The 17,752-nt window shown below is 46.5% G+C and overlaps 1 protein-coding gene across 1 annotated transcript in view; it reads right to left on the bottom strand.

The window, feature by feature from the left end:
• Positions 1 to 17,448, bottom strand: part of CTXND1 (cortexin domain containing 1) — a 47,938-nt gene extending 30,490 nt beyond the window's left edge. Inside the window, exon 1 of the mRNA XM_084752083.1 lies at positions 17,225 to 17,448. The gene's annotated coding sequence lies outside the window, so the exon portion shown is untranslated. The remainder of the gene's footprint in view (positions 1 to 17,224) is intronic.
• Between the last annotated feature and the right edge of the window lie 304 nt (positions 17,449 to 17,752).

The following is a 17,752-nucleotide window of genomic DNA, read 5'->3' as shown; positions in this document are numbered from 1 at the left end:
TTAGCCTTGTCGTTATTTTATCTCCAGCCTTTGATTTTCTTTGGGTTTAATTTACTTTTCTTTTTCTACCTTGCTGAGTTGGGAGCTTTCATTATTGATTTTTTTGACCGTTTCTCTTTTTGTTAAAGTCCACATTTAGAGTTGTAAACATTCCTCTAAGCGATGACTTAGCTTAACCCACAAGCTCCAATGGTTTCTGCTCTCCATTGTTCTTCTACTGATGAATTGCTAAAGGGTGTTGCTTGGTTCTCAAACAGTTAGAAAGTGTCTAGCAATCTTCCTACCCATGCTCTGTCTGTCCTCCCTCGGTGCTCCACCTTGCTCCTACTTCATACGGAGGGATCTTCAAGGTGACTTTTCTGAAGTCCCAATGACTCACTGCTCCCAACTTCTCTCCTGCATCTTGCCCCCCAAATCTGACTAATAAGAGAGATCTGGAGACAGTCCTCTGACTTCCTCTCTCTTCCCATTCCTCCTGCATTTTTGCCTTGCCCTGTTAACATTTAACTTCCCTTGTGTCAGCATCCTCTTTTTGAATGCAAGCCACCTCATTAAGAATGTGGAGATGGTGAACACCACAGGAGAGAGTTATGAGCCACAGCCTACACATTGTTTTGTGATACGCTAAATGAGGAAGGAAATGAGGGAGTTTGGAAGATTGATTCTCAGGAAGAAAGCCTGGCTAGTTTTCTGCTGCATCGCTGTATTTTGACTACTGTTGTCTCTGACTACCGTTGTGCTTTTTTTTCTCCCTGTATGCCTCCTGTCACATCCTCACCACCTCCTTAAATGACCTGTACTCAATATCAGGAAATGAGAAAGAGCACATGAACTTTCTAATGTTATCTCAGAACACAGAAAAGGTATGTACACCTGCTGCTACTTGCCCGTAATTTATATTTTAGAAGATTTCCATTCATGGTGTCATCAAGCATGAACAAACAGTGGGATCTTGTGATTACTCAGCCATGAGCCTTCAAAAGACTGTGGCATGAAGCTCCTGATGTCAGGATAGGGCAGAGCCATGGGGATCAGCAGTGTCTCACAGTTGTGACTAGAAAGAAAGACGGGTGAGTGTTGGGGAGCATAGCTGACAGAATAGGGTGGACCCTGGCTGTGGAGAACACTGGAAGCTGTCAGGCAGGAAAGACAGCGGGCTGAGAGCCAGGCAGAGCAGCGAGGTACTGCAGGGACAGGAGCTGCCATGGACACAGGAAGAGCCCTGGCGTCTGTGGCTGCCTTCCCTTTGAGTCTCAGAGGACTTGTTCACAGTCTTGGCAATCTTCAAATATGTTGATCCAGTGGCCAAAAGCATCTTGAGGAAATTGGATTTTCATTTCTAATCTGATTGCCATTTAATCTGATGCCCTTTATGTGATTATTTACCATTTGCATTGCTAAACCTTGGCAAGGAGCTCGAGATTGATTTTTTCTTCGTCTTGAGTCTGTCTCACTTTGCAGCCCAGTCTAGACTCAAACTTGCAATCCTCCTGCCTCAGCCTTCTGAGTGCTGGGATGACAGGTGTGAGCCACCATACATGGCCATGATGGATATTTTTTAAATGTTAAGAATCAGTTTTCTTATTTAGACCAATAAACTGAGTTGGATGGCATGGGTGGGCAGTGAGAGGCCTCTTGGCTACATGATAAGCAGCTCTTGATCAAGATTTCCTGTCATAGAAACCCTTCAGATCCCCACAAACACCTCAGGAGTAGAGCTCCCAAGTAACATCTCCCATCCCCAACAATCCTTCGGCAGGGAGTTTCTCTCTCCCTAACGGCAGCCAGAGATACTTAGCAGTTATGCCTTTGCAATGATGTCTAACCACCACAGTTCAAACCCCAAGGGCCTCTCTGCAAGGGAAGCTAGAAGCCAGGTCCTTGCAGATATGTCCTGGGATGCAAAGTCTCAGCTCCAGATGGCAGCCTGACTGCTAGCAACCTGGCCTTAGACCAGTCAGGCAAGTCTGAGTTTCCTTACCTTTACAAGAGGATAGCAACACATCACTGGCTCACTGAGAAAAACAATGTAAATTTACAACTTGTGCTTTTGTTTTGAGTGTTTCCTTCTGTAGACATTTAGTCCTGCAAGCTATGATGCCACCTTGCTGTCAGTGGTGGCTTCCTCCCAGCATGGCCACTGCTCTCTTCTGACAAGGGGGCATCACATAAAGACTAAGTCCTCTAAGATGTGTTTACCTTATCCAAAGTGAGCTTGGAGCTGGAGCTGCCTGGAGCTGGTAAGGACCAGACTGTGCCCACCCAGAGGATGGTGATAAAGATGCTGGGGAAACTTTTCAAATCCACATCCTGTACCATGACTCACACAGACTGTAGGTAGCTGCAAGACACCAGCTTGGCTGTCTCGGGGAGTGATTAATCTCCCTGAAATTAATGGTCCCTTAAAGGCAGCCGCCACAGAGGCTGTGTGCATCCATAAAGCAGGATTCATTGCATCTGTAGAGATGTTTGCTAAGACAGACATTCCACCCCCGCACTGGACACCCATAGCCCTCCAGAACCCACAGAGCTTGTCTATGGCTTCTAAGTTGCCAGGAATGGAATCACCATTACAGCTCCTTGCTGCCTTCTCCAACTCCACGATCAGGGGGAAATGCATCTTCAGCACAGGGGTGGTCTTGCTGGAGATAAGCTGAGTGAGCCTGCGTCATGGGGCAGATCTTCCCCAGTATCAGGTGTGCTGGACTAGGGAACAGGGTCTTTGTATGCAGGACATGAGACAGAACCCAAGAAACAAAGAAAATAGTCACCTCATTAGAATATACTAGCATACCTCATGTAGGGAGGCTTCGGGGACACGTGTAAATATAGATTATGGAAAACTGACATTTTTGTAGGCTGCTCCTCTGAGATGGGGCTATTTAAGATGAAAATTTGAAAACAAATCATTACTGTGTATTGTCTTAATCTAAGAAACACATTAAGTCAGCAGGGCAGTTACAATCAAGGGGGCAGAGAATCAGGGCAGGGGTAGAGTCAGGGATAGAAGGAGATGGAGCTGTGGAAAAATAAACACCACCAATCCATCCTCTGATGCTTTGGAAAAAATCAATAATGTCAAAATGTCGCTGTATTGCATGCAGCAAGGACTGGTCCTCAGTTCTTCACAGTACACCTTTGCTCTGGCCACTTCTGAACACACATCTGCTAAGGTCCTTTCCTCACTTCTTAGCCATGGCCCAAGAGGGAACAACAGTGAGAGGCTGAGAGCCTGTCCTGTCCTCAGGGTTTGAGTAATGGCTCTGCCCCTTGGTGTCTGTGTGACTTCAAATAGATTCCACAATTTCTCTATGCTATTCAGCCAGGGCTCTTCCTCTCTTCTCATCTGCTTTTGTATTTCAACTGGAGGAAAGGGGGGGGGGGGAAACCTCTTGAACTGGCTGGGTCAGGTAGGCACAAGGGTACCTCTCCTACGTCAGCTAAGCAGATAGAGAGCCAGTGTGTGTGTGTGCCTCCTCTGTTCCTCATCACAATAGGTTCTAGAAAGGATCTGGGAGGTTCCCAAGACCCACAAGCCTAGGGAATGAATTGCTTCCTCTCAGTGTGTAAAGTACCACTTATGTCAAACTGTGGAAGCAGTGCCAGAAAGATGTACCCTGAGCCAAAGGCCATCATGTACCTAGGTGTCAGGATGCTGGCCTGCTTGGCTCAGTATCACACAATCACCTTCAATCACATTCGTTTGCATAGCCTGGTTGTGGATTTGACTGGCTGGGGCAGAAGGCATGCTGGGAATAGCCTAACAAGACTGTCGAAAGCTTCAGGGGAAATCAAGTCCCAGTTTCCATTTTCAGCCTGGCCTCTCTCCTGAGGAGGCTCCATAGCTGAAGGTCCCCACTGGGGTGTCCCTGGATAGTGTTCTGACTCCACAAAGTCTTCACTGTGTGGGCAAGACGGGGACTCCTTGCCTTGCCTTCTCACCATGGCGTGATTGTTCTATTTCCTCTTCTCAACGGGCTCATGTACGGCTCTGTTCCTTAGCAGCTGCGAAGTCTGGAGCACAACCCTTCTCTCCTTCAGACCCCAGCTTGCTCTTCTGAAAAATGGGACCCTCAGTAATGCGCCCATGAGAAGCAAGCTGGGCGGATGCCTGTCAAGCCAGCAACTGTGTACCTGGCTCAGAGTAAACTCGGCACCGCACACTCAGGCACTCAGGCAGTGGCCCACTTTCGCCTGGGAACTGTCCAGAGTTTTACAGGTTCAGATTGTTACACTACATGCCCCGTAAGAGCATGCAAGCTCGGCGGTGTAGCACGGAGAGCTCCCGGAGTGCTGCTCCCCATAGAATAGGGTCATGCCCTCTGCACTGAGGATTCCCGCAGTCTGCTAATATGATAGGGAGCAGATGACAGGCCTCGGTCAGATCTGGTTTACAGTCCAGGAGGTAGGAACAGCTTCTGCATTTAAAAAATGGTTAGAAACCATTAAAAAGGAAAAAAAAACCATGCGATGTCTGGAGATGGCAAAATTCCATTTCTATGCCCATGGGTGGCTGGCTGCAGCCAGGCATCTTGACCCACAAGCATCCATGGCTGCTGTTTCAACTGATAAGTAGCTGTGAAAGCCCAGAGAAGAGAGACAAGTTTTTAAGTGTTTCCATTCTGCCCCTTTCTAGAACATTATGCCGATGATTCCTCTTTGAGGTTCTGGAGATCTAATTTAGCTGTTTTACAATAAGCGTTTCCTAAATGAGTGAGCACGTCTTTTTTTGTCTTCCAAGTCATAAGCTGGCAGTTGGAGCAGACAGAGATGCCAGGCGAATAGCCTCTGGTCCTCCATCTTTCACTTATCCTCCTCCCCTCTGCCTCCAGTGCCGTGTTCCGCTTTCTGGATCTTCCCTACTCTGCTCTTGCGTTCCAGGTTTCTCCTTAAGCCCAGAGTTCTCTGCACTGGGGTTTCTTCATCGTCTCTTAACATCCACTTCTCCTGCATCTACCTCAGATAAAATATCCCAACCAGCAGCTTGCTTCCCAGAGCCAAGTCCAGGGTTTGTCCAGCAGAACCTTCTGATTCCTGTTTGTGTGAAACCCACTGCAGGTCACTGCCCTGCACCACTGCCCCTGAGCATGCTGACTTTTCATACCAGTCTCTGTGCCTGGGGTGCCCTTCCTCATTGCCAGCCAGAGCCTGCAGGACTGGATTTCCTCTCCTTTCTTCTAGAAGCTACAGAGCTACATATTAGTGGAGCTTAAGGTCCGACCCCCTACTTGCATGAGCCTCCTCTAAGCTCTGAGGAGGCATACACCACAAGAGTATGTTCACAGGGTCCTCTATTTTAGCAAATTTTCCAGAATTTAGACACAGAGGCTGCAGTTAATGAGAGCCACAGCTGTTGTGCCAGCACCGTGACTCTGGGCTCATATCTGCAGATCCTTGAGATTCTACAGTATTTGGGGGACTGGGGTATGAAGAAGCTGAATTGAGGCTTCGCTTCATGAGGATTTAATGGCACACATTTATTTAGGCTAGGATGACCTTTCCATAATGAAAGTACATGTAGCAAGGCTTCAGAGGGTATTTGAGGGCAAGGAGGATTTGAGCCCTGGCTTTCCTGCCAGTTAACTGTTTTAGGAGCGCATTCCCTTAGCTGCTGTATGCTCAGCAACTTATCGACAGGCCCTGACTCCCTAATTAAAGGCAGGCTAGTTTGTGTTCAGAGTCCTGCCGCTGTCTAATGCTGGGTTCTACCCTTCACCTGTTCCCATGTATTTCCTTCCTCCTTCCATCCCTCGTGCTTGCTGGGGTGCCCCACGCAGACTTGTCGCCCCTTCCCACTCTCTTCCCTTGAGCTGAAGTAGCTCAATCATCTGTGAAACTTTTATTAACTTTGTGTTGACTCGACATGAAATACTGACTTCCAGGAAGACAAGAGGCAGTTCATCCACTCTCACAGTAGTGTGGACAGTGAAAATGATCGGCTAATGAATGCCATCAATTCATAGAGTCATTAAGATTCATTGAGCCAGAGAAAATTGGAAGTGCCTAAAAGGCTTACAGTCTGGTCACGAGAGAACACCGACAGGGGTTTCTTCGCAGACATCCCATGACAATGTGAGCTATGAACTTGATTGTGTGTGTGTGTGTGTGTGTGTGTGTGTGTGTGTGTGTGCACGCCTAGCTAATAAACTATGATCAATTATGCATGAAGACTGGCAATATTTTGCATGTTCTATGGAAATGACTATATAAATGTATTAAAATATAAGCAGTAGATTGAACATTGGCCAAACCATGTTTTAAATATAATAAAAGTGAAGTGTCTGGCTAGTTCAGCTGATAGAGCATGAGATTCTGAAAACATTACAAAAGTAGATCCAACAGTTAACTGTTTGAAGAAGATTCTTAGGAGCTAGAGAGAAAGCTCAGTGTTAAGGGTGTGCACTGCTTTTGTAGGGGACTTGGGTTCGGTTGCCAGCACCCACATCAGGCAGCTCACAAACATCTGTTACTCTAGTTCTGAGATATCCAAAACCCTCTTCTGATTCCCACAGGTACCTATATACTTGTGAATACACCCACATGCAGACACATACACCTAAACAGTGTGCTTCCATAGACACCCACACGCAGACACATACACATATACATAAACGAAACATAAAAATATGTTCATTTTTCATAGATTTTGTGATGTCTTTGATATTCTTTTCCATTTATAAAAAGAACAAAAATCACTTTATTATTTGTAATTTGCTATAACTTTTCTCATTTCAAATATTTGCTTTTGTATTTACTTTTGTTTCATTGTTACAAAGGACTTCTCAGATTCTTTAACCTTCAGGAGCCAGAAACCCTGTTTCTGCCTCTGTCCTTTGTGTCGAAGGGAGATCAAGTTTCTTTCTCTCCCTCCCTCCCTCCCTCCCTCCCTCCCTCCCTCCCTCCCTCCTTCCTTTCCTCCCCCCTTCCTCCCCTCCTTCTGTCTCCCTCTTTCTTTCTCTCGCTCTAGCTCTCACTTGATCAGCATCTCCCTTGGGGATATAGCTCATGTCTGCTATTAAACTGCTATGAAAGCTTGCACTACCTGTTCAATTGCACACGCATCGCATTACTGCTGGAGGTACCACCCCCTCCCCAACCCTCCAGCTCTTAGCATCTAAGCCAGTTCCCATTCATCCTCTAAAGTTGAGTTCCTCCCATCTGGAAGTCCTGAGAACTTTCCAGACATGCTGTTAAGGGGGAACAGGATCTTAGAAGCTAATTTGTCTCACTGATTCATTGATAAGAGCCCCTGAAGATGCATCTGCTTATTGGAGACTCTCTGTTCAAGATAAAAAAAAAATCAAGAGCAAATGCCACTTAAAATGAAAATAAATCCAATGAATAAAGCCACACACAGCAGTTCCTGTGTGGTCCTTCATATAAAAGAGTCCTGCCAAGTACTGGAGATGGGGATAGGGCTGGACATGGCTGCAGGGTGACTGAAACCTTGAGTCATGGCAGGAGGAACCCCAGACCAGAATCTCTGGGGGAGGCTTTCCAGTAAGGAGCAATCCCACTCTGTGAGGATGAGTGTGGTTTGGGTAGGAGGAGGTAGCCGAAGACAGATCCCAATTTCCCGAATCCCGATTTCCTAAGAGCAGTGTGTCTGTGGGTGCAAAGATTTGCCTCTCTTCTGCCCCTCTCCTCCTTTCCCCACCTCCTCCTCTCATGTGTTATCCTCTAATCCCCTAAAATTCTTAAACACAATATGGGGTTTCCCACTTTTATGTCTTGCTCAACAGACCCTTCTGCCTAAAGACCTCAGGAAATCTTTCTGAGCTGAACGGAAGACTCCCCTTTGGGTTACTTATGACGTTCAGACAGGCAAAGGCTTTGGCAGGTGTGAGGGCAGGGAACCCTGCACCTCCTCTTCTCAGCTTTGGTATAAGTGGGCTCTCAGTGACTATGCAGGATGAGGACAATAGCCATTCTGCCTCCCACTCCCCCACCCCCACATGAAGGAGCTGAACAGGTGGTAGAGTCACAGGCGCCCATCCCTGCTGGTGCTAGTGCTGGGTGTACTTGTCTGGAAGGAGAGTCTGTTGTTGGCTTTCCATCCCCTCCCACAACACCACGATGGCAGCATGCTGCTAGCCAAAGCCATGAGTCCCGATGGGCAGCGCATTCTGAAAACCACAAGGCCAGGCTTCCTCAAGCAGACTGAAGAAGGAGGAGCAGAAATGCCAAAGTCAATGTTTTCTGTCCCCGCATGTAAGAACAACAGATGCACAGAATGATGGTGTGCCCTTTCTCTTGTCATGCTCCCCTGTTGGGAACAATATTATCCCTGTATCCCACGTTTTTATCCCAGTATACCCTGGTGATGTAGGGAGGGCAGGGATGAGATGAGGAAAAAGAGGTTCGCAGGGGCCAGTCACTGCATCTATTTCTATTTCATGCCGTGTGGGCTGTGAGGACTTGGGGCATCTAAAGAGACATGGGATGCACCGACAGGTGCATGATAGTAACCCTGAGAGACCGTCTGAAAGGAGTTTCCTCACCTCAGATGTCCTTCATTGCGCTTTCAGGACTTGGTGGCCATTTAGAATCCCTGAAGCCTGCAGCAACTCACGGTCCATGGATGGGAAGCAGGTCCAGTTAGCCAGGACAAGAAGATGTTTTTTCCCTTCCTGGTGCTATGGATGGAACTGAGGCCTTATACACGTTATGCATTCATTCTACCTCTGAGATATACCCCCAGCCCTCAGTTTTGGAATGCAGATGGAGTCTTGCTATGCAATTTAGACTGGCTTTGAACTTGCAAAGTAACCCAGGTTGGTCTTTAACTATGTATTTTTTTCTGCTTTTATCTCTGAAGTGCTGTGTATCCAGGCATGTATCATGTTTGACTGAGAGCAGAGGGTAATGGAGAGGCCTCAGGAGTTGGATACTTTGAGGCAAGAATGAAGCCAACCCCTCCCCTTGTGCTGTTGACACTGTCCTGAATTGGACTGGGGACTGAGTCCACCTGCTACCAGTGTCTCAGGGGAGGGGAGAGTCTCCTCTACCTCGTGATATGGGAGTACAAAGAAGCCACCCTGCCCTCCCCACCTGAAGCACTATGCCAGGCTCTGTGGCCATATCCTACCCCTGCATAGAGCCATCTTCAGGATCTTCCAGAACGTCTCCAGGATGAGTTACAGGATGCATGGGTCTCAGCATTTATGAACAGTTTACTCTGCTTCCTTTTCACATAACCCAGTTATAATATTTTTAAATATAAAAATATCACAAAGATAACAGAAAGGAGGCACAAACTGGAGGAATTACTAAGCTATTGCTCATGGCTCTGGGATTACAGTCCCAGTCATTTCCTCCTTATATATTCTCCAGAATATTCTGAAAACTTCACAGAGAACACCTTTTATAATCCAATTTTTTCCCAGAAAATAGTCTAATGGGGAAATGATTTTGCACTTAGTGATAGAATATATATTCAGCTTTACAGGACTCTGCCTCAATCCTCAACACCATAACGACTACAACTACCACAAAATATAACTGATAAATGCTTACTCTGTGAACTCACAGAACTCAGATATGCAAATTCTTCTCCTAAAGGAGCAGGTTGTCTATAATTCCAACATTTATTTCATACAAAGATATAAACACACACACACACACACACACACACACACACACACACACACCCCAATCCTAAATGAAGGCAAACTCCCTACTTGTATACTGAAATTGGAACAATCCTGCGCTTTTGCTATGCAGTGGCAACTGTTAAAAGAGACAATGGCATCAAAGCTAGAAGCCCTGTGGGTTCTCTCCAGATTCAGGTCTTGTCTTTGCCCTGTGATTTTTCCAGGCAGGGCCAATGAAGATTGGGACTACATCATCTGGACTGGGAAGCTCTGGGTACAGACACAGCTGATAACTAATGGTGTCATGACATTTGTGGAAAGCAGAAAATTAACAAATGCCCTTCATAGCCCACTGTGGGAGCTAACGCGTATGTGTGCATTTAGGCAGGCAATGAGTGCATTTGCTTTTCTGTCCAGATGTTGAGCTGTAGACATGGATGGATATGGAATTTAGGTCAAGCAAGTGTGAAACCCTGATATACATGTGCCCAAGTTGGACCAGTGACCATCATAGTTGAGGCTTTAAAGTTCTATCAGTTTGTTAAAAATGAGCATTGCTGCTTCCTCATCAGGAAGTTTTGGTGTAGGAGGAACAGGATTAGGCTCTTTACTGTATTTTACAATGAGCCTTCCGGGTAATTTTTTCAGCATCTCCGCCCTTCTGCATGAAGAGGCACACTCTTATAATCAGGCTAGTTTGCCAAACACATTTCCTTTGTGCTGAGTGGTGAGCATGGTGCTGTTTCAGTCACACACTGTCCTTTGTAAGCGTCTCTTAAAGCTTAGGAGACTTTATTCTTAAGTGCATTTCATCCTGGAGAAAAGGAAGTTCAGAGTGGCAGGGAGATGTGTGTGTGTGGTCATTCACTTGAAAGCAGAGTTAGGATTTGAAGCCTTATCAGGGCAGTTTGACAGCAGAGGCTCCTGTGCATCTCCAGGATAAGTGCTCACATGGTTCTGAAATTGGTCAATAGGCCAAATGGGTCTTGACAACTACATCTTTCCTCTCTCCATCTTTATCCCATCGTAAAACAGAGGAAGCTCTCTTAGACCCCTCCCTTAACCTCACCCAGTTGGAACTTGTGAGGGCCTCTCAGAGGCATACCTCTTGTCTTTTGGAAGAGTCAAAAGGGTTAATCTAGGGATAAAGCTTTGACTGCTGATTTCTAAAGGAGGCAAAGGTTCCCTCCTTGGCATCACAGGTTGGAACGGACACCTGCTTTGGATTGTGAAGTACAGGGACTGGGAAGTGGCAGTACTCAAATCTTTCTTCGTCAGAACAGCCAGAAATCCTGTGTCTTTCACATATGAAACCGCAGAAATCAGGGAAGTCACTGAAGAAGAAAATGAATTCCCAGAGTGCTGGATTTCAGTGGGCACGTATATTGATTAGTAATAACGTCCCTTTTCACTTGAAGACCTGGCTGCTGGGGATAGCATGACTTTCGTTGCTCTGCTTGCTAAAAGTGGCAGCTTCCTCTCCATTCTTCTGCAGGGCTGAGAATGAATATGTTAATATTGTAACTGGGACACAGGGAAGGGGATGCAGTCTTTTCTGGTGACTGAACAATTCTGCTATAGAGTTGATGCCAGTGGAATGGAACTCCCTTCCCGGGAGTTAGGCCCAGAATATCTATTTGTCAAATCAATTGGCCCAGTGAAGACAAGGACCCCTCTGAGAGTTCAGTTAATAAGAGAGGGTAACACTGTGTTCCAGGAGTGGGGTCAACTTGGAAGACGAAGGCCACACTGTTAATGAGGGTCTGGCTGGCAGGTCCACCTAGCCCTTCAGAGCCCCAGAGGTCCCTTTCCTTGTTCATGGAGCCTCCTTACTATGCCAGCACGCAGTCTGCCTTCTCAGAAGTGCAAGCATTCCAAACCTTAAGCCTCATTTTCTTTGGTGTCTTATCTGTATAAGTAACATATAGTTTAAGGCAGGCAGTCCAGGGTGGACACAGACACACCCCATCAAGCCAAGAAGAAGAACAGCATCAAACTTAGTGGGTTTGTCTATCTGTAGACACTTGGGACATGGTGGACTGTACAAGGGCAGAGTTCGTAAAATGCCCATTTGGCTCGGGAGAAGTGAGGATGTCTGGAAGGAAGGGCAAATCCTTTCAGAAACTTCACTTTCTTATTGTTCCCCTGGTTTAAAACTCTCCACCGCTTCCCAACAGCTGTGGTCCTCTACTAGGGATCATTTCTCTAGCCAACTGTAGGCAACTCTTGAGGAGGATTCCAAGGCCTTATTCAACACCATGACCAATTACCAGTGCCTGCTTTGGACATATGGAGGTGTGACAAACACAAGCCATTTATTTACGGGATATAAGAAGTTCCACTTAAGCCAAGGAGACCCTGCATTGCCAGAAAGAAAGAAGTCTGACAATTACACTCAGCACCAGGTCACTTGTCAGCTGCCAATCTCCAGATGACAAACACATGTCACCATGCCCATAGAACATGAATGTTTATGCCCATGGAAAGGACACTGGACTTCATTCACCTTGTCTGTTCCAGCCTGGACTGCAGGAGCCACAGTACAATTTTTGCCTTTCTGACCTGTCCCAACCTCTGGCGGGCCCCCAGGGTCCCCCTCCTACCATTCTGTCTCAAGGGCACGGATGAAGTCCTTCATAGTCTAATGGGGTCAAGTACTAGGAGTCAGATCTTTTAGAGACAGAATATGAAATTCTCCAAAGGTCAGAGAGAAAACTTTATGTGAAAGTGAAATGTTTTGAGGCCACTTGCTGACTGTCCAGGGTCAGATCTCCTGTCACTAGTAGGTTTCTGTAGAGACATCTGAGAGGTTCGAGTCTAAATGGCTAAGTGCCCTTTCATTTTGTCCCTCTGCCTGGACCTGTCCTTGCCATGTGAGTGGTAAACACTTGAAAGTCTTTCTATAAATATGTATAGCTATTATGAGTCAATTAGAAGCAAAACAAAAGAATGGACTTTTAAAACGTCTAAAAAGTCTTGAGTGCCAATATTGGGAGCTAGGCCCTGAGGTCAGGGAGGCACTTCCTCTGCTCTTAGTCTGGACCTGGGCCTCCTTGTCTAACATTGCTGCAGGGATAGACCTGACTGTGTTGGCAAGGTGATGAGGAAAAGAAAGGCAGGCAGACACTGAGCCAGAAAACTAGGACCATGGTGGCAGTGGTCTCAGCTCCCTGCTAGACAAACTGCAGCACCACAGGAGTGCAACATGTTTGTTTGGTAGAGTTGAAGAAGGAGGCAGGGTTTATGGTATGCAACTGGAGCAAGGAGACAGGTGTGGCTAATCTTGGTAGGAACATTCTCTGTAGAAAAGCAACCTTCAGTTTATAAATATCTGGGCAGGGTGGGGCAGCCAGGGAAGCTTTGGTGGACATTTTCTGCACCCACTATCAACACACATATGGATCAGAGGGAGACTTTGTCATTTCCCTATGAGCCTCACCCTGGTTGCTGGGAAGACATTTTCCCAGGGGTCTGATGCCCTGCCCATGTTGATATCACATACACACACACACACACACACACACACACACACACACACACACACACACACGGATTCACTCACTCAGCACTTCCTCTGCTCTCCACACTGTGGTGAGGCTCAAAAGCAGTCCTGGGCAAGCAACCAGGCAGGATACCATGAAAGGGGATGCAGGTCAAAGTTACATGAGGCCTGGAGGGTGCTGACATGTATGGAGTCTCTACGGCTATGTGGGCCTCTTATAAGTCCATGGCTCTAGGGGGGTTCTGGGAGTAGGTATCCCAGTCTCAGTTCTTCTAGTCAGTGACACCACCTCCCTATATTACTTTAGGAATGAATTTCACAAGGACACTTTACCTGGAAAGGCTTGAAGCATTGTAGTCAAGGGTACACATCAAGGGATCCTTCAGGGAATGTCTAACCACAGACATCTTTGTTCAAGAGCACGCCATAGAAATCTACTGATCATTAGCATCCATTGTGAAACCATAGGAGTGGACTATGGGTGAGATCAGCTAGGAAGAATTGGTTCTAAGCACTGTGTGCCAAACCACCAATCCCAGTTTCAGTTCCTACATCACCCCACCAAGGAAGGCAATATTTCCCTCATCTATGTATTTGGAGACTGAGTCCTAGACGCAGAGAGGAGCTTCTAGGGGATGATGGGTAAGCCATAGCTAATAACAAAAGGGTACACTCATAGGCTCCAAATATGCAAAAAAAAAACCTCGTGCATTCGAGTCTTCAGAACGTGGAACTGATTAGCATCAATCACTAAGGTCTCCACCATGACTTTTGAGTGCTGACTGTTAAGCAATTTCAAACAATGAGTACAGTTCAGGGGAGGAATGGTGTTTACTTGTTTGGAACCCAAGTTCTCTTATCCATGATCAAACTTGGTTAATTGAGGTAACTCTTTAATCAATCAATTAATTAATTAATTAATTAATTTCTTTTTGAGAGAGGGTTTCTCTGTGTTAGCCTTGGCTGTCCTGGACTAGCTTTTTAGACCAGGCTGGCCTCAAGCTCACAGTGATCCGCCTACCTCTGCCTCCCGAGTGCTGGGATTAAAGGCGTGTGCCACCACGCCCAGCCTTTATTTTTATTTTTAAAAAATATTTTAATTGTTATTTTATTTTGCTTACACTGGTGTTCTGCCTCCATGTGGAAAGATGTCAGATTCCCTAGAATTGAAATTACAGACAGTGTGGACTGCCAGAGAGGTGCTAGGATTTGAACCCGAGTCGTTTGAGAGAGATAAAGAGCAGCCAGTGCTCTTAACCACCGAAGCCATCTCTTCAGCCTCTGATGTACTTTTTAATTATCAGTTTCTTTATTAGAAAATGGAGATAAAAATGTGACTCTGATGGCCGTGGAGAGGGGTCTGTTGGTCAAGTGTCTGCTTATAAACATAAGAACCCATATAAAAGCTGGGCCCAGCGGCTCATGCCTGTAATCCCTAGGACGTAAGGCAGAGATGAGAAGATCTCCAGGCTTCCCTGGTCTAGCTGAATCAGTGAGCTCCAGGTTCAGTGAGAGCTCCTGTTTTAATAAATGAAATGAAGAGTGGCTGAGAAAGATACTTGATGTAGAGTTCTGAGCTCTACATGCACGCCACTGTTTATATGCACACTTGCACAAACAGGAACATGTACACACACGTCCCACACTGCTCACATCCATACATAAAATGTTACTATAAAAGTTGAATGACTGTTTATAAAAAAAAAATACCTAGTGTATGGCAGGTACCTAATAAGTGCAACTGACTTGGAATTGATTATCCTAGGGCTTAATAAATAAGAGAACACAGAAAGGTCACTTGCTTAAGGTCGTCTGATTAGTTCTACAGCCCAGACTAAACTCTGACCGGTCTCTCTCATACATATACCCATGAGCTTTTCACAGCACCCACCCTGACTCAGCAGGAAACACAGATACCCATTAGCTAACTCTCTGGTGGAAGGAGGCAAGCATGGCACATTGGGTTTTTTTTCCCTCCCAAAGAAAATACTAAAACGTGTCACTTCCAAGAACAAACTTCAGTCACCTAAAACACTCACAGACATGGAGTGATTCCAGAAGCTACAATGCCCACATTCAGAGCCAGTATGTGCTTTTTCTTTCACATTTGAACTTATTAGAAGCATTAACCTCAGAGACTTGGAATTCTGTCAGTTTCATAAACACTGTTCCTTCTACTGTGGCCAGGCTGGATAATGTAAGGACATTTTCCTTGATGTAATTTCAGTTTCCATTTAAGTCTTGGAAATAGTGTTGACTTTGAGCCATACTATATGTGGACGGCCACCAGGCTGCTGATTTCAAGTCTGTGCTGTGATATTGAGGCCCCTTTAGTATAAATATTTGTCAAAGAAAGATTAACTAGTGAGGCAATTTATTCAGAATGATTGCATCTTCCATTAACCTGGTAAGGAAACAGTCTGGAAAGATACACAGTTCACTAAATCACTGTTTGTAAGTGGTCACTGAATTTCTAGTTGTTTTTTTTTTTCAGGCACATACACAGGTGCTTTTCACCAATGTATCCCTTTTCCACCATATCCTTGCTTATTTCAGACTTATGTTTTGTCCTTCAGCAGCCTGAAAGTTGCTATGATTTTCCACATGTAGGTGAATTCAGAAACATGCTATGTCTCATGCATTCATTACCTGCATTTTGCTCAGAAATAATAAATGGCATCACTGGAAAAGTGATTAGGGAATTAATCTCTTAGAACCGGAGTATCTTAATGGTACATAGAATAGGTGAATAGCTTACTTAGAGTCCCTTGTTTGGGTAAATGTAAGGCCAATTGCTTCAGAGTACTTTACTGAAGACGGTGGTTTGTTTGTACAACCCCCAACCCCAACCCCCACTATGTGCTCTCGAAGCCTGTGTAATATACTGTGAGCTACCTCCAAATAAATACATCCTTAACCAAAGTCCAATTTATAAATCACACTCAAAGGCTTGGTGTTTGGCTTTATGATGGCTTAAACCTACTTTGCAGAAGACCATGAATTGCAAATAATCAGATTATTACAGCCCTGCTCAGAAAAGGGCTTCCTGAGGGTGCGGGAAAGCCAGGGGCAGACCTACGATGCACTAGACAACATAGTTTTGGGGAAAATAATAAGGTTGTATGGGTTATAGAGTTGGACCAGAAGCTAAGATTCTCTGACTGGGATTTGGGAGGCCAGGGAAATCAAAGAGGATGTAGGGGCAGAACCTCCAAACTGATGCAGAAGTGGTTACAAGGAAGCCTCTCCCAGGAAAGCATCAGGGAGGCTGGGTGAGGCTTCTTTTCTGGGTACACAACCACGGTTTGACAGATCATTGTGACACTAGGACCTTAGAGTGCATCCAGTGAGAAGATTCATAGCCTTGGGCTGAGAGTTCCCATTCCAGAACTTTCCCCGTGGGCAATGAAGACTATTATCAAATTTAGCACGATAACACAGTTTCACAGAATCACTGGCAACGTTCTCCACTGACACAGGGAAAAATATTGAAAACTTGAGTTAGGCTTTTCACACAGATCAGGACAAAAATCCTACTGAGACCTGACATTTCTTTAGAAAGACTTCCACCGACAGAACTTTCCCCAGAAGTCCCATCAATCATGACCTTCATAAACTACACTGATGAGCATCTGTTCTCTGTTGCTGGCAGCCGCGAGCACACAGAATTTTAGGCACTGAACTTGACAAGAGGGAATTGGTAACTTTGACTCAGTTTCAACACTCATTCCTTTGGATCCCTTAAAGATCAAGGGTGGAGGGTCTCTCACTGGGAAGTGATGAATATGAACCCAGCATTACCAGCTCTCTGGGTATTGAGACCTGAGCCCCCCAAGGCAAGTGTTTGCTGCAAAGCGTAGCCTTGTGCCATTCCATGCCAAGCGCTGCATTTACTGGCCTCTCGGGACTGGCCATCCTGGTTGACAGCTAAGGTACTAGGCACTGGGCTGCCAAGGGGTCTTGGTGTCAAGTCCTTTCAGGTCTCCTAGCCGCCAAGGCCAGGCCCCACTGAATTAGCAGATCCTGCCCCTGCTACCTGGGACTGAGACTGATCTCCCGCAGGGCGGACCGTGCTGAGCCCCCGCCCCGCGAAGGAAAGATGCTCAGGGTGATGCTCCCGCAGTCTTACCTGGCCATGAGAGTCCAGTGCGCACGGGGACCCAAAGGGGCCAGCCCCTCACCTCCGGTAGCCGGTGGCTCAAGCGCTGCGGTGCTTCCCGGCGGCTCAGGGCACGGGGCGCGGGCTCCGGGAGCGCGCTCCCCAGGTCCGGCTCCGCGGAGCAGCCCGACTGCGGCTGAGTCAGCGCCCGGCGGCGGCGCGGTGAGCCCCGGGGCAGCCGCCGAGAGCGGCTGTGAGCAAAGCTGAGGCCGCCCTGGCATTTTAAAGGCGAGGCTTGGACGCTATTCAAGCGGAAACGCAGCGAGAAACTTCGGCCCCCGTGCAACGCCACGCGCTCGGGGAGGGCTCCCAGGCGAGGCAAAAGTCTTTCTGTTAAAGCAAAAAAGCAAAAACCAGACCCCCCCAAACCATGAAGCTTCCTATGAGGATTCCTCTGCCTTATGCTGAGTACAGACACAGAAACGTCCATTGAAGTTAGGAATCAGACAAAAAGGCTGGTTTGGAAAGTCCTGGATGCAATTCGGCACGAGAAGGAAG

Source organism: Acomys minous (assembly GCF_964271855.1).
Source record: "Acomys minous genome assembly, chromosome: 2".
Classification (NCBI taxonomy): domain Eukaryota; kingdom Metazoa; phylum Chordata; class Mammalia; order Rodentia; family Muridae; genus Acomys; species Acomys minous.
The sequence above is the reverse complement of the archived record's forward strand: the minus strand, read 5'-3'. Positions and strand labels throughout refer to the sequence as shown.